The sequence below is a fragment of the Polypterus senegalus genome, chromosome 1 (assembly GCF_016835505.1).
Source record: "Polypterus senegalus isolate Bchr_013 chromosome 1, ASM1683550v1, whole genome shotgun sequence".
Lineage (NCBI taxonomy): Eukaryota > Metazoa > Chordata > Cladistia > Polypteriformes > Polypteridae > Polypterus > Polypterus senegalus.
Window position 1 is genome coordinate 122,638,563 of NC_053154.1, and position 17,391 is coordinate 122,655,953.

Below are 17,391 nucleotides of genomic sequence, written 5' to 3' on the forward strand. Positions count from 1 at the left end.
AAAAAAAATTATTTATGTCGACTCCAGCCATGATAAAAATCCAATGACGCAAACAGAGACTAACGTGCTGAGCAACGCTCACCAGTGTTTGATCCACTGTTTTACAACAGGAAACATGGTGTTCAATCTTCTGCTTCAGAGTACAGAAATCCCATAAGTGATCCTGCACGGAGGACACCATAGCTGCTAGGGTTCCACAAGACTAAGTTTAAACAATGTTGTCAGGAAACATATATAGCAAAAATATCCAATAACCTAGTAGATATCAGAGCTTGCTTAACTCAATTATATGTTGAAGAGATCAAATAAAAAGGTACCAATTGCATTAGCTTTGCATTTTATTTTCATTTTCTATTTTCACCAAGTGGGGCTGGCATGGTGGTGCACCTCATGGGCACAGCATTCTGTATTCAAGTAGTGTGTCCAAGTGGAGTTTGTGTCAACCCCCAACCCCAACCCCACCCCTGTGTTTGGTCCCCCGTTTGTGTCTGCAGATGTGTTATTTGATTTTTTGAATTTTTATAATTTTGATAAATACGATGAAATAAACACATTCATAAGTGTCCGATAACTGTTTCCATATCTATTTTCAAAAGGATGAGAATTAAAAATGATTAATGCATTTGTGGAAACAAAGAGTACTTAACATAAGCAATATAAAAGGCAAAAAAAAGTGCTTATCAAATGAACTTTTCTCACCATAGTACCTCCCAATGCTGTTTCTCGAGATTTGCACATACCGTTCCTGTTTGAAGTAATGCTCAAAATAGATAATGTAGCACAGCAAGGTAATAAAAAGTAAATTGAACCTTATCAGAAGAGAGCAGCTAGCAAAAGCAAACATGGCAATGGAGGATATTGCTTTTTTAATTACATTTTTTTTTTTTTTACTTGGCTTTTTATGTTGTTTTCCTACAGCAAGTTATTACTGTCACAATTACAAAAGGAGACTCCTGGCAATGTCAACCAGTAGATTTTGTTCATGCAGTTAAACAACTCAAGTGTGGCTTAGCACATTCTGCACTAGTTGCATCTCTGCTGTATGTGGTGTATCGCTGGATGAAGGCCATCACAGATTACAGAGGTAAGTTCCTGCAAGTGGGGCTCCTTCCAGAGTTGTTTGCACCCTTGTGACTGGTGTTGCTGGGACAGGATCAAGCTTGCTGTGACCCTTAACAGGCTTAACTACGGTTGCAAATGTTTTGATGTGCAGACGTTCACATGGGCCTATTGACCATTTCCTTTTCTTCATTTTTTTGTCTCATTACTATGGTTTGTGGTTTATACTGGAGTTACTGCAGTTATTATTTGCCTTTATCCAAAGTGACTTACAACATTTGAGAGATACAATTGGTTACATTCCTTCTGTTTTTTCAATTGGGGGACAGGCAGGTGACTTGCACATGGTCACACAGTGTCAGTAGTGGGATTTGAACTCATAGACTCAAAGCCTTAACTGCCACACTGCCAGTTGTTGTAGACAGGACTGTATAGTGGGGCCTTACATCTGTCATGAGCACTATTTTTAATTCACACCAATTTTCGCCATGTTCTCTCAAGATTTTGCCTGTGGGTTGTGTGTCTTTACCCCTCCAACTGTGTAAAGCATTCGTCAGATCAAAACTGGCCAGACACTAAAGGCATTTTGTTTCTGTGGTACATTCCCTCTTATGAAAGCATTAGTTGACTATGCACCCCTTGTTCCAATGCTAGAAGTGGTGGTAATAAAACTAGGCACTGGCCTGCCAACCACATACAACCAAAGCACCATGTGAATACATCAGTAGTGAACTCACTGAGATCACTGGGGTGCAAAGAATCTCATTACTATCAAAGGAAGGAAGAAAGGAAAGATAGGTTGATTGGGAGGCAAAAAAATCCTGGTTATCCATCTTTTAAAACCAGTTCTTTCATTTCTAGGACATTGGGATTAGGGACCAACCTAGGCAGCAGCAGACATGCTCTGCCTGTTAAGTAAAGGCCAAATAGTACTACATACATCGATGAAGTAGATTCAGAAAATGGATGGAAGTTAAATTATATTATCCATCCATCCTTCCATCTTCCAAAACTGCTTCATCCTGAGCAATAACCTGGGAAGTCGGAGCCTATCCCAGCAAGAAAGGCAGAGACATTCACCAGGGCACCAGTCCATCACTGGGTGAACACACAGACACATCCACAAAGGACAATTAATTTGGCCAATCCAGATAACATCAATGTCTTTGGAGTGTAGGTGGAAACTAGAAAACCCAGAGGAAATCTACATGGACACAGGGAGAACTTGCAAACTTAATGCAGGAAGGACCTGGGTTACAAACTCTGGCCTTCTTTATGCAAGGCGGAAGTGCTACCACTGCTTCATCCTATATTATAATAGCCTTTCATACCTCTCTAAGATGGTTAAAAACTAAGTAGTTAATGTAGGCCTCAGTGTTAATGGTTGCAGTGCACCATACTTGCATGCCATTTGGTATGGAATTCGTAAAAGCAGCGTTAATGTTCTTGATGTGCCCTCTATAGTAGTAGTAATAATAATAACTACAACAACATTTTATTTATATAGCACTTTATGGAATGACAGAAACATAGCAAGCAGATGAACACACAGACAGACACACAAACACTCGTCCTTTTATTAAGGTGGATTTGTGTGGCATTCGTGTTGCTATCTCTCTGATCCAGTACCCAAGTTTCAAATTTAGCTCCTGGTTGTTATCTTTGTAAAATTTGTACCTTTCCTCGTGTCTGAAAATTTTTATGTGGGTGTACATGCTAAGTTAAATGGCAATCATAAATTGTACTTTAGTGGGTAACCGTAGTGGGGTACCACACCTTCTGGGGAGCATTTTGGCTTTACACAGATGCAGTCAGGACATAAAACAGCCTTAAACCAATGTTGAAACAGATTAAGTGGATTTGGAAATATTACATTATTATCTAATATGTAAAGCTGAATTTGTGTTTGTCCAGTATACTAATTCATACCATTGAACTGCTTCACCAAATGTTGCACAGATGGAGACCACAGGTGATATTTTGTTCCAAAATGTAGTCAGTGCCCTCACCTCGGGCAGTGCTGCTTACCCTTGCTTGTGTCTCTCTAGAATGCAAATCCACCCTGTTGAACCACCTCCAACAAATTTTGCACAGATTACCCATTTGTACAGGCAAACACCATAAGCTATGGTTTATTGTGAAATTTAGTTGGTGCCCCCATGCCAGGCAGTACTACATTAAGATCATGTGGCACACCACAGAGAGAATTATGCCTTTTACTTGTAAACAAGTATAATGTGATGAGAGAGCTGCAAGATTTCTACATGCACCCCATCCTCTTCCTATTCTCCAAAGATGTGTTCCACACTAAGGTCGCCGAGTCCGAGTGACAGTGACTGTGTACAAGAGTGTGCCTCATTGTTTATTGTAGTAGGTCTAAATAAAAAAGCGGTCTGACTGATTATGGGGTGTCATATGGTGGTCTGGCACCCTTTCTGGGGTGGATTCTGGCCTGGTATCACATACTATACCTCTTGCCTCATAAGATAAGCTCATTCTCTACATCAGGGTGCAATAGGACAAATACAAGTCTGAAGAGATAAATGTATATATGGAGAGATAAAATGTATAAATGGTATCATGTTATACATTGTGAGCATTGTGTGTGGCAGACATTACACAGCATTGCATCCTGTGTAAGCAGAAACATATCCCTGTTGTGAATGATTTTCACTGCATGTGTTCTTCTCTTATTAATGTCATCATAGATAAACAGATAGTAAAGGCACGAAAAAAAGGACCAATACGTAAGAATGATCAGATGTTACTTAAAAATGGACATGCTATCTATCCACCTATTACCAAACCAGCTTAAGCCAGTTTAGGTGCTTAATGTGCTGGAGCTTTCCCTCCTTGAAAAAGCATTAAAGTATAAAGTTAGCTTTGAGCCTTAGTGAACATCCTTGTCACATTTTTTTTCTAAGAGTGCCACCTGCTGGATATTTTAATTTGCACTGTTATGTTTGCTTAGAAATTTTAAACAATAGGTATATTTCTCTATATATTGCAAGTATTCTAACTAATACATTTGACTTTTAAATGTGGCAAAAAATAACAAGAGATTTAATGTTAAACAAGCTCCTGGTAAACAAAAAGAGAAAAAATGTTGCTGTAGTAAAAATGGCTGAAAAAGGGAATACAACTTGTATTCCTAACAATTTATAAGATGTACCATGTTGGCATCCGTTTATTTCCTTTCAGATGGAGCTCTGTGTCAGAGAAATAGATGGCATAATAGTATATAAAGACAGTGTATAAGCATTTTTCCCAAAGATTAATGAATAAATACACTTTCTTATGATTTAATCTAAGAATTTTGAGGCTGGGGGCCAGACCCAGCCGGGATGCCTGGAAGGACGGGGAGGCAGTCAGTACGTCCCCTGGGCTGAGAGAGGGAAACCGCCCTGGATAAGCAGGGGACCACAGGGATGGAGCAAGGAGGCACAAACCCGTGGGGGCCCGTGGCTTCCGCCAGGGGGCGCCCCAAGTCTCCTAAAGCCCAGGAGCTCTGCACTTCTGCCACACCTGGGAAGGTGGGGGAAGATCTTTCCAGCGACACCCGCTTTTTTAGGTGCAAGGGCAGCACTTCCTCCACACCAGGAGGTGCTGCCGGAAGAGTGTCATCAGGCACCTGGAGCACATCCGGGTGGAAATAAAAGGGGCCGCCTCACTATAATCGGGGAGCTAGAGTTGGAAGTGGGAGCAGGACGAAGCTCCCGTGAGGAAAAGAAAGGCAGCCCACAGACATTGAAAGGCCTGAGTAAGGAGGGTGTTGGCACTGTGTGTGCGCGGGACTAGTGACTTGAGGGACATGAGTTGAATAAAACGTGTGTGTTTTAAGAACTGCTGGTGTCCATCTGGTTGTGTCTAGGCTGATTATCTCACAGGGTGTTGTGGAACAAATCAGTCTTATTGGAAGATGTGTAGTGTTTCATTTCTTTAAGTGATTGCTTACACGTTTCTGATTCTGATCAGACGTATCATACATTATGTTTCCTTTGCTCCTCTTCTTCCCTGTTTTGCCATCTTTTTGCTCAGGACAATATCTTTGCTGAAAGGTAGATATCAAGAGCTTAGACACCATTAGTAAAGACAAAGGCTGGCATGTAAACAGATGCGAGGCAGAGGATAAAAGGACTGACTTCATAACTTGAAATCCTTTTAAAAATTGAGCTGGTATTTGCAGACAGAACAACATTAATAAGTGCTTCTGTTCATACCGAATTAATGATCCCTGGATGTCTGAAATATATTTATAATAAAGATAATATACAGTATTAGCCTTTAGTATTATTTATGCCACATTACACCCTATAAACAAAGCAAGAGTTTAAAAAAAAAACAAAAAAGTGTGACATTGCAAAAATAATGATAAATCAGCTCTTAAAGCGCAGGTTGCAGCTCAGTCTGAAATTTACCGATGTAACTGTAAGAGTAAGCAGAAATAAGAAATGGATGGCATGGTCTGATGTCAAGTTAAGGGGGCAGAACAAATGAAGCACTGCGACCAGTTAGTGAAGCACCGATTTAGTTGCAAATTAAATTTTGTCAAGAAATCTTATTTAATTTAATCATCAAGCATTTTCTGCTGTACAAGAATAAAAACTTAAATCGGGAGCCTAAAAAAAATGCTTTAGTCAATCTAAGCTTTACATGTCTCTGTGACATTAGGAATTTTCATTCCGATCACAGTCTGCTATCTCTTTACAGGTCCATGAATCTTTATTTACTTGTACTCCTTTAAATGGTCTGTGGATCCGGCAGCTTTAAAATGTAATATGCAGTTAATGAACAAATAAGCCAATCCTGGCAAATGAAACTAATTACATTTGTAATTCATTCAGTCAGACAGCTTTTTCTTTCATAACAAACATAGATCTTTGCAAGGATATCAATGTTGTATTTAATGTCAGATCCCAACAGTTAAAAAATGAAGTGATATATACATGATAAAAACGTGCCTTAATGCCATGTTTCACAAATGCTATCAAAATTTCATCTGAACAATACCATTTCTCAGAATTTATTTGTGGGAACAGCTGGAAGCACATTTCCTAAATAAATTACTTCATCCATTTAGAGGATGAATGTACACAAATTATGCATCTGAAGTAAAATTGGTGGAGAAACACTAGAAGATTTAGCTGAAGTCATGTTCCGGACCACTGCCCGTGTTTAGAGTGCTCTCCTCGTGTCTGTGTGGGTTTTCCTCCAGGTCATCTGATTTTCTTCCCTCATTCCAAGGAAGTGCAGGGTAGGTCCATGGGCCACTTTAAAGTAGCCATTGAGAGTTGATGTTCGCACAAGTGTGCCCTGTGATGGACTGAGCTCCATCCATGCTTGGCTCTTGCCTTGTGCTCATTGCCAGGGGGATAACCACTGACCCCTGTGACTGAGAAGTGAACTGAATGCATTCAAAAATTGATTTATGGATGGAAATGAAATTGCAAGGTTAAATGAAAGCTTGACTTGGGGTGGAATATTGACTTGAAACTATGAAATTTTCATTTTTATCTCCTCCCTTAGCTTGAAGACTCTCAAAAATGTCTGTCAAAAAGTATTCATCCCCTTGGGAGTTTCCACTTATTACTGTCATAGTCATTGGATTTAATTTCATTTTTTTTGAGACTAAACAGTCTAAGTGAATACAGACCTCTGCCGTGATTTACATTAACTACAAATATAAAAAACAAATAATTGATCACATAAGTATTCAAGTCAGCATTTAGTACCCTAACCTTTAGCCATGACAGCCTTGAGTCTCAATGCTCAGTCAATTCGCATGGGGATCAGGAATGAAAAGCCTTTTTCAAGTCCTGCCTCAAATTCTCAGTCAGATTGAGATTTCAGTTCCAACACGGCCATTCCAGAGCATGAGCATTGCTGTTTCGAAGTCGTTCCTGTGTAGCTTTGGCTTTATGCTTAGGGATATTGTCTTGCTGGAAACAAATGTTCTTCCAAGGTGGAAGTTTCTGGTAGACGTCTCAGGTTTTCCTCCAGGATTTCTCTGTATTTTGCTACAGTCACTTTCTCTACCCCAACAGGCCTTCTAGAGAGAAGCATCCTCACAGCAGGTCGCTGCCACCACTATGCGTCACAGTGGAGATGGTGTGGTTTTGATAATGTCCTGTGTAATGTGTTCTTTAGTCTGATGGCCACAAAGCTCAATTCTGGTTTCATCAGACCTTAGAACCTTCTTCCAGCTGACCTCAGAGCTTGCCATGTACCTTTTGCTGAGATGTCATATAATTTTTTTTTTAAACAGTGACTGTCACTCACCCACAAAGCTGTAACTGGTGAAGTACCTGGACAACAGCTGTTGTATGCACAGTCTCTCCTACCTCAGGCAGTGTAGCTTTAGAGTAATCATTGGTTTCTTGATGGCTTCCATCACGTCTTCTTGTATGACCACTCCGTAATTGTGGATGACCACTCTAGGCAGGCTTATAGCGGTGACATACTCTTTCTATTTCTTAATGATTTATTTAACTGGACTCTAAAGGACATTCAGTGACATGGATATTATCTTGTCTCCATCCCCTAGGTTGTGATTTTCTGTCATCCTTCCACAGAGTTTCTTGGAGTGTTCTTTTGTCTTCATTGTATAAAGTTAGGCTGCAATACTGACTTGCCACAAATTGGGCCTTCCAGATTCTTCTTCTTCCTGCACTTCATCTTTCACCACTTCAATGAGGAATGTTCAAAACGTTTCCACACTTTTTTTTTTTTTTTAAACTCTATTAGGAATTTCAAAAACAAATTAGATCCTTTTTCTACATAGTCACCTTCCTTTGGGATGCTATTTTCCCAGCGTTGTAACCAACATTTTAATGCCCAATTACTACTTCATTGTCTGTCCTTGTCAAATGTCCACTTCAAATGATGTTCCTGTACTTTCTTAGGATACATTTATACAGCTAAAACCCCAGACAGGTGACCTGCAGTGAACTATTTATGGGACTTCTAAAACCAAATTGGCTGCACCAGTGGTGTGTCATATTACAAGGGGCTGAATACTTATGTGATCAATTATGTTTATGTTTAATATTTAGAATTTAGACAACTTTGTAGTAACTTATTGTAATGTTGACATTAAAGAGTCTTTTCCTGCTGATCTCTGCCAAAAGAGCCAAAATAAATCCACTGCGATTCAATGTCGTATAAAAATAAAATGTGAAAACTTCCAAGCAGGTGAATACTTTTTATAGGCCTGCGTTACAGAAAAGGAATGGTGCCCTTGTGGTTTATACCGTAGTTCCATGGCTCTATGAAATTTATTAGGAAGATATACACACACACACACACACACACACACACGCACACACAAAACAAAAAAAGTTGCACCACTTTAGTGATGCACTGTATTTCCATGTAAATAAATTAGTAATGCTAAGCCATTCAGTACATTATTTACATGATTAAATGGCTGGTGTATTGATAAGGGTGTTGCAAAGACACAATGCATTTCTTTAGAATTATGCATGCATATACATATTTAATGTGACTGAGCACACCTGCAAAGCTCCATAAAACATTCATTAATTTTCCACACTGAATAAGTAATAGGCACTTAACGCTAATGTTCCTTCATATCTTTAGTTAAATGTGATATGTGATGACTTCATTTGTAGGAGTTTGCAGGTTTTGCTCATTCATGTGCCAAGGTGATTTTGATGCTTTTGTTTTTTATGTGGAGAGAGTGGAAAAAAAAAAAACTTTACAATTTGTTTCATAAACTGTCGCTATTCATCTAAATGCCTGTGTGGCCATCTGTACCAGAGGTGTAATAAAGAGAGGCAACTTCAGACTTGAGCTCCTTCAGTGCTAGACGGGAATCTAATTGAAACCTTTGCGGCCACGAATACTGAAATATGAACGGTGCAGGAAATAAGTATTGACGGGAGCATCGATAATGTCGTCTGCAATAATCTACTCTCTCATAATGCCTGTTAGGGAAAAAAAAAAAAAAATACCATAACACAATACTCTTAAACTGGCGGTAAGCATGGTTCAATAATGTTATGTCATCCAGAAGGGTACCTTCTATGGTAAATCATCTTTTTAAAAGGATGCACACATGAAATGAAATTGTGGGACCTTTAAAAGGTTTTATATTGTTATTCCTTCATAGTTTAATTGAAAATTGACATTCTCATTACTGTTCTCATTATTCTTATATACAGCCTTAAAGACATGAGACATGTCATTAATATTACAGTGTTTTAACCTTCTTCTTTTACACAGATTAACCACCCCTGTATTTTACTGGGATTTGTTGAAGCAAATTTGCTAGGATAGTGAGAGGTTTTTTGGTACAGAATACTGAAATATCTGGAGCATGTCCATGACCACTATAATGGTAAGTACCAATGATCAAATTCCACATTTATTTTTTACTTATTTGTTTGTTTTAAGATATTCAACACACACACAGAAAGACATAATATTAAAAGACAGTGCAGCGCAGGTGAAACATCAAAGATCTGAAGATGCAGTGTTTTTAAGCATACATTTATCTCATCTGCCACGAAACAAGCACTGCACATTCTTTATTTCACTCTGACTTGACTGCTGCATGTACTGTACATGCCACTCCATTCAGAAATATCTGACATCATACAGCCCTTTTCAATAGTTAACGGTAACATCTTACAGTACTACAATCTTTCTCATTCTCGCTCTTAAAGCTAAATGGTTTCTTAACTATTTTGAGATTAGCAAAATGGCTAGATCAATTTTGTCCACCACTCATTACAAAACTGAAGACATATTCTTCTATGCTTTCCATGAGGGCTGATATCTCCAAACATTTTATGATAGCAACAAAATATAAACTGTAGGAATATTGTTGGAGTACTCCGCTTGTTTAACAGCTTTGAATGACCACAATTACACAGTCCAAAAACCAGGGGCTTAGCCAGTAGGATACCCATAACTACATACAGTAACTCTTCAATAAAAAAAAAAAAAAAGAGCAAAACTAAGACAGCACATCCATTATATAAAAGTGTACTACAACTGCATCTTGTCCATCTGAATTAATCTTCCCACGCAAGGGAGATAAGATGAACCTTCATTTGCATTGCCTGCTCTGTAACTCTGGGCAACCACAAGAGATTTTCATGCAGCTGTAGTGCTGCACAAATTGAATGAAGCTACAAGCTGCACCAAGAAGCGTAATCTTAAAAATATAAGATGTTCATGTAAATATTTAGAATGCAACACAGTTCAACCTTTTTCTTCTTTAAAAATACAGTTTTTCTCAGTTTCCAGAAAGAATACAGCGTCACTGCCATGGCCCAGAGAGATGAATCAGTCGGTCTAATATAGTGCGCCTTTCATATCTATCTATCTATCTAGTGTGAAAGAAAAATAACTGCTTGCAAACTACTTAGGGTTAATAGCTGACAAAGCCGTTTTGCTATAACAGCAAGTTATTCATACAGGCGTCTGTCATCAGACACGGTGTCGTAAGCTGACCTAGGATAACTTCCAGTTAGGGACACTTCTATTTGACACAGGAAAGATGACATTTCCTTCTTTAGTGTCTATCTGACAAATACAAAAAAAAATAAAATAAAATAAGAACAGATGGCCCATTAGCGTAATAAAATAAAATGCTTAAATGAACAATATGTTTTTTATTAAGTAAGGTGAACAGGGAGGAAGAAGAAATTATAAAAAGCCAATCGAAAAATGGAACTTTGCTCTTCTGGACAGCAACGTATAATCCAGGTACTCATCTGTGACTGAATAAAAATCTAATTGATTGAACTATTCCTGTCTTCTTTGGGGTAAGGGGCTTCTTCCACACTAGTACATAGCACTTTTTTCTCTGCTTATTGATTGTTTCATCATTGTCTTCTGGCATTTTTTAATATTATCCCTGTTTGTTTCGAATTATAACCTGAACTTTGTGTTTCATGCACGAATCTTTTATTTGTTGCTTAGCTCTTTGATATTGAGTTTTATCCTTTGCCTGTGCTTCTGTTCCTATTCTATTGCATTTATATCGGAATGTCTGACACCTTATATTCCAAATCGTAACCTTAGATCCTCAAATGAGTGTCTGCTTAGAATTCCAAGAGCAAAACTTAAAAGAAGTGGTGAGGCGGCCTTCTGCTGCTATGCACCTAAAATCTGGAATAGCCTGCCAATAGGAATTCGCCAGGCTAATACAGTGGAGCACTTTAAAACACTACTGAAAACACATTACTTTAACATGGCCTTTCTATAACTTCATTTTAACTTAATACTGATACTCTGTATGTTCAATTCATCACAATAATTATTCATGGTGGCTCTAAAATCCGTACTGACCCCTACTCTCTCTTCTGTTTCTTTTTCCGGTTTCTCTGTGGTGGTGGGCCACCACCTACTCAAAGCATCATGATGTTCCAACAATTATGGATGGATCTAAAGCCAGAAGTCTATGTGACCATCATCATCAAGTCTTTCCGTGAGAAACGAAAATCCAAAGTGGACTGTTTCATTTATGTTAGGTAGAATGCCCAGAGGGGACTTGGCAGTCTCATGGTCTGGAATCCCTACAGATTTTAATTTTTTTCTCCAGCTGTCTGGAGTTTTTTTTTTTCTGTCCTCCCTGGCCATTGGACCTTACTCTTATTCGATGTTAATTAATGTTGACTTATTTTATTTTCTTACTGTGTCTTTTATTTTTCTATTCTTCATTATGTAAAGCACTTTCAGCTACTTTTTGTATGAAAATGTGCTATATAAATAAATGTTGTTGTTGTTCTTTTGAATATCTGTGAAGCACGTAAAGCCTAGGAAAGTTCTTATATTAATTAAATGTAAAAGCATTATTATTGTTATCATCAATCACCTAGCATCCTTGTAATCTATTTATCTATCTGTGGTGCATTTCTTCTGTCTTTATATTATGCCATTTATATTAATCTGTTCATTATGTTGTACATTTCTTCAGTCTATCTAGATCAGGGGTGGCAAACTCCAGGCCTAGAGTGCTGCAGTGGCTGCAGGTTTTCATTGTTACCATCTTCATAATTAGTGACCAGTTTTGCTGCTGATTACTTTTTTAATTAACTTGACTCAGGCCCCATAGTTGTTTCTTTTTCTTTAATTAGCAGCCAAACAATAATGAGATACAAAACAAGCCACCACATCACCAGCTCCCCTGTGCCCATGACACAATATCTGAAATTAAAGAAAGGTGATGGTCTTGGTAAGGTTGATCTCACAGGTCACCAAAACATTTTGAAGGTGCTCTTAGAAAGAACAGAAAAACAACAGTTTTCGAAATGTGTGCTGTGGCAGAATGAGAGCATCAACAAGCCATGGATTTAAATAATGGGTTTAATTAACAGCAAGCATTGGCTTCTCATTTAGAAAGTGATTGGAGTGAAATTGGTTGGAGTTTGAAGCCGCAGTTTAGCTGGTCATCTGTTAGCTTGTTTCACATCTCATTTCTGCTTGGCTGTCATTTAATGAAGAAAGGAATGAATTCAGAGGGCTGAACTCTTCTAACAGGGCTATTAAAGTGATGGGGGAAAAGTTAATTAGCAGTGAAAACTGGTCACTGATTAGGAAAAGGGTTAGAATGAAAACCTGTACCAACTGCGGCACTCCAGGCCTGGAGCCTCATGTATAAACGGTGCATACGCAGAGAAATGTTGCGGAAGAACATTTCCACGTTCAAATCGCGATGTATAAAACCTAAACTTGGCGTAAAGCCACTCACATTTCCACGGTACCTCATACCCTGTCGTACGCAAGTTCTCCGCTCGGTTTTGCAGACTGGCGGCACCCAGCATCAAAGCAGTGCTAATGTTCCTGTGTGGTTTCATCTTTCTTTTTCAGGTCCAGGTCCCTAACGCGGCATTATAAATACACTGAAATTAACCGCATATCGTTTATTAGTTTAATGCATCGGATTGTAATTATCCAGGAACAATATAATAGTCCACGGAATGGTCAAACTATTCCGAATACCATAACTACTTTAACGTTGTTACTCTCAGTGCACCGTCTTCTTTCAGCTGCTACCATTAGGGGTTGCCACAGCGGATCATCTTTTTCCATATTACTCTCACTGCATCACTCGGAGCAGCTGATCGGAAAGAGAATTATTGGTATACAGCATCAAGCACACGCTGCCTCAGCTATGCTTCCTATTTGAACTGCTTCTCACATGGCAAACGCTTCAAACCTTTCCTGTACAGACCTCGTGGTTCAGAAAGAGTTTCATCCCAAGAGCTCTTATCGCACTCAATCAGTCCATCAATTGCTCCTTGTAGAACTGTTTGTATTTATAAGTACAATTACCTCTCTGTAAACTTGCAATACAGTTATAATATTGCGCAACCTGAGCCACTTTATAAAGCGCATATTTACATATGATGACGATATCATTTTTAAGATGAAATGCAGCAAAATATCTTTATTACACAGATAAAACTAACTTCATTTAAATAATCTATATTATTAATAATTAAAGGACACGGTGTCGCTACGCTAGCAAGCATCTGGCACTCCGTTCACGGATTGTTCTTGCCTCGCACTGTATGCTTCACTGGGACTGGCATGAAGGATAGAATAATTAAACATGTACTACGAAGATATTTGAATGTTCCTTAAAAGTTTTGAAGAATCTGCGTTCTAAGCTTACAGATGGCTTAACGTCTAATACAGAGCTGATTGTGTGGCGATTGGTTACTTGGAGAAAGAAAAGGAAGGACAGGAAATGGAGGTTAGTACGTTTGAAAGAGACAGTACTGCAGGGGCGGCCTTAGGCATGTGCAAACTGTGTACCTGCACAGGGCCACCAAGCCAATATAATATGAATATTATATATATTGTGGAGGATGGCCGGCCGTTTATCCCGGCCAATACCCCCAAGCCACCAGGTGGAGCCCTCCTTGCAGCATCAAGGTCCCCAGAAGACCAGCAGAGCATCATGGACAATGGAGTTTTTATGCACAGCCCTGCTGGATGCCATGGGGGCCACAAGAGGGAGGTGCAGGGAGGACCGAAGATTTCTTCGTGCCCTATGACGAACTTCCGGGTTGAAGAAAAGAACTTTTACCTGACCCGGAAGTGATTGAGAATCACATGGACTGGGGATTAGGAACACTTCCTGGTCAGGAGATATAAAAGGACTGTGCGAGCTCCCAGACGGCGAGCTGAGCTGGGTGGAAGGGTGGCAACGTGTCTGGGAGCTGGAGGATTGCAGTATTTGTGATTATTGAGTATTTATATGAGTATAGCGGAGGAGAGTGTGCTTTGTGCACTGTGGCGAATTAATAAAGTCAGAATTTGGACTTTTACCTAGTGTCTGGAGTCGTGGACAGGGGTTCAAGGGAGCGAGAGCGCCCTCTATCTACCACAATTATATATAAAATATATGAATATAAAACAGAAAGAGAAAATAACAACACAGCTGAAAATGCAGCAGGAAAATTTCGGCAAAAGTTAAACGCTTGTGCCATGAGCACAAGGCGGCTATGCACGGACGTGGCCATCTGCTATGCATAAGATACCATATTGACATTGGCGGGTGAAGGGGCCACCGATTCTTTCTTTGCCCAGGGCCGCCCCGAGCCTAGAGCCGCCCCAAGTACTGCTGCAATAAAATTATTTCATCGAAGGTTGCGCACAATCACTGCGCCACCGTGAAACCCATGTTTAATAACGTGCTTTAACACCTATCATCATGAAAATGATATCACGTATACATCTCAGTATTTTAGCTATTCAGAGAGCTGTAATATCACGAATGTAATAGATTCTGTGCCTTGTCGGAGGAAGAAAAAGCTGGTTTAAGAACCACGTAGTGATTCACACACAGAGCACATAGAAGAACACATACAAAACAAAGCATTTAACGTGCTACTTTAATTACGATGTGACTTGAGAAACTGGTTAAACAATTTTAAGATAAAGTTTATGATGTTCTACTTTAATGACAAAATAAACTATGTCATTAAAGTGGAAATTGAGACTGAAATTGACATTTTGTGCTTTTTCCCCCACCATGTGCCTTTTTTTTCTCTGTACCCTAATAAGCTTTCATATGATACTCAGATGGTGGGCTAAGACTCGCCTTTTCACGACAACTTTAATATCTGACAACTTCTTTTTTTATTTCCGGCACTGTGTGACTTTGTGAACTTGAGCTTTCAAGTTTCTCCAACACACTATGTCACTCGATTATCTTCCTTTTGTTGATTATACCACGGTTTATTTGAACAAATAGTATGTTTTTCCTTTGCCTCCACTTGGTATTCGCTGAAATTCTTATATTTTCCCCTGTGCTTTTCCCCATTGTCTTTTCACAGAAGGCTGAGCTTAAGGGCTATTTATATTGACTTGCATATTCAAAGAGGCGTAATTCTGGGTGGAACTGGGGCAGGACAGCAGGCGCGTGCACGTGCGTTAATTTTCACGCTGACCGGGATTTACGTAGTGGAACAACGTGGAAGTTGGAGTACGCACAGATTCCTGCATTTGGATTTCTCTGTGCATAAGCACATTTCGGCTTTTGTGCTTACGTCATGTTATACGTAGTACGAATTCTATGCGCGGCGTTATGCATGAGGCCCCTAGAGTTCACCACCCCTGATCAAGATTATGCAATGCCTTTTCTACCTATCTATCCATTTAAAAAAAAAATCAACTACTAAGATCAAATTCAGTTGTTCATTTTCCAGCCCAAATTCATACCCTTCATGAAATGTTATTCAGTGGCCCATGATTCCTAGTTCACTCCTTGCTTACTCACCTAACTTGTATGCTCACGCTCAAGAGCTAAATTAATGGCAGAAAGACCAGGGTACAACGTAAAAAAGTTTAGGCAGGCAGGCAACTGCATTGAACAGAAAATTCATGTTAGCACTCACAAAGTTAAAGAAAATTGTACCGTCCTGTTACAACAGTTCCTGCTCTGTTGGACAAGGGATATATCAGGTGCCCCTCCAATCTCATTGCCCATTTTTCTTTAACATTATGAACTTTAGTTAGGTGTGGATCATAGAAAAAAACATCCACTTTCTCAACCAATTTTTTCACTCACACAAAAACAAACTCTTATGTATATCAAAACATAAAAGGAGGAAAATTTGTCAGGGAAATTGCAATTTCAAATTTAACATCTGCCCACAGAGGTAGCAGATTAAAGGAGTCATCTGTATATTCTTTAAGCATTATTGATGATGGTGATGATAACCATCATAATAATAAAAACATTTTGTTTATAACAGCATTTGACACCGAAAAGCAATCAAATTGCAAAAAGGTACCTAAAAACCTCTATAAAAACAGTTTATAGAAACAGCTGCTGCAGACGGCTGTTGTCCATAGAGGCCCAGAGTTCTGTATCCCATTAGCTGCAGTGTTATATACGGAGTGACTTGTGTTTGGTGTGGGGGCCTGCAATTGCCCATTATAAAACTGCAAATTGTAATATGGATGTAATAATATAAATATCCCAGAAAAACAGATGGGACCATTGTAACAAAGACCTTTAAAACGCCAGCAAAAGAAGCTTATTAGATATACAAAATTTACCAGGCAACCAGTGTAAATTTATACATTCCCACAATTTTGTGTGGATTAAAATTCAAGCTGCATAGCTGTTATTAGATTAGTATTTTGCTTAAAGCACCAAAAAATACAGGAATCAAGGCAAGAGGTGACAAGAGCATAAATAAGTTTTTCAATTGCAGTACGATAAGCTCTACTGTAATTTACAAAGTGTTCCTCAACAGAAATTAAGATTGATTTACAGTCTTAAAATGGGCTAGAAATGAAGAAAATATGTGCAGCCATTCACGTTAATAATAAAGTAGTCAACAGTTTTAAGAAGGGTCTTAGAAACTATGGCCATCACATCTGTGTTGTCTCCAGTGACTTTTAAATAGCTGTGATAAAACTAAGAATTATTGTGATCTATAAAATAAACCAACAAGTCGGGTAGAAAGTCAGAGGTATGTTTAGCATGAACATAAATCTAAAGCATTAATCGCCATAAAGCTGAAATTTCAATCCATACGATCTAATGATGTCACCAAATGAAACAAGATCACTTATAAGCAAGAGTTGGCTATCGACTTAGCCCTGCAGAGCACTTTATGCAGCAAGAATAGGTGATCATTTTTGGCTACCATTACACACAAATTTCTGCTTGCCAGATATATAGGACTCAACCCATGCCAAACATATGACCTGAAGAACACTTAAGGTTTTGGATAAGCAAAGAATGGGACACTATCAGAATTTGCTGAAACATGAAGTATAAGAAAAGAACAGTTACCCTTTTAGCAGCTATAAAAGGATCATTCACAGTGTTCCCAA

At 38.9% G+C, this 17,391-nt stretch overlaps 1 protein-coding gene and 1 long non-coding RNA gene across 2 annotated transcripts in view; one reads left to right on the top strand and one right to left on the bottom strand.

Moving 5' to 3' along the window:
* The window catches only part of kcnab1a (potassium voltage-gated channel, shaker-related subfamily, beta member 1 a), a 409,855-nt gene that overhangs the window by 379,323 nt on the left and 13,141 nt on the right, over window positions 1-17,391 (bottom strand). The gene's annotated exons all lie outside the window — the stretch shown is intronic.
* LOC120531689 lies at window positions 939-10,748 on the top strand. The gene is made up of 3 exons (XR_005634139.1): window positions 939-1,084; window positions 9,304-9,418; window positions 10,709-10,748. It is a non-coding gene; the product is annotated as an uncharacterized LOC120531689 (long non-coding RNA).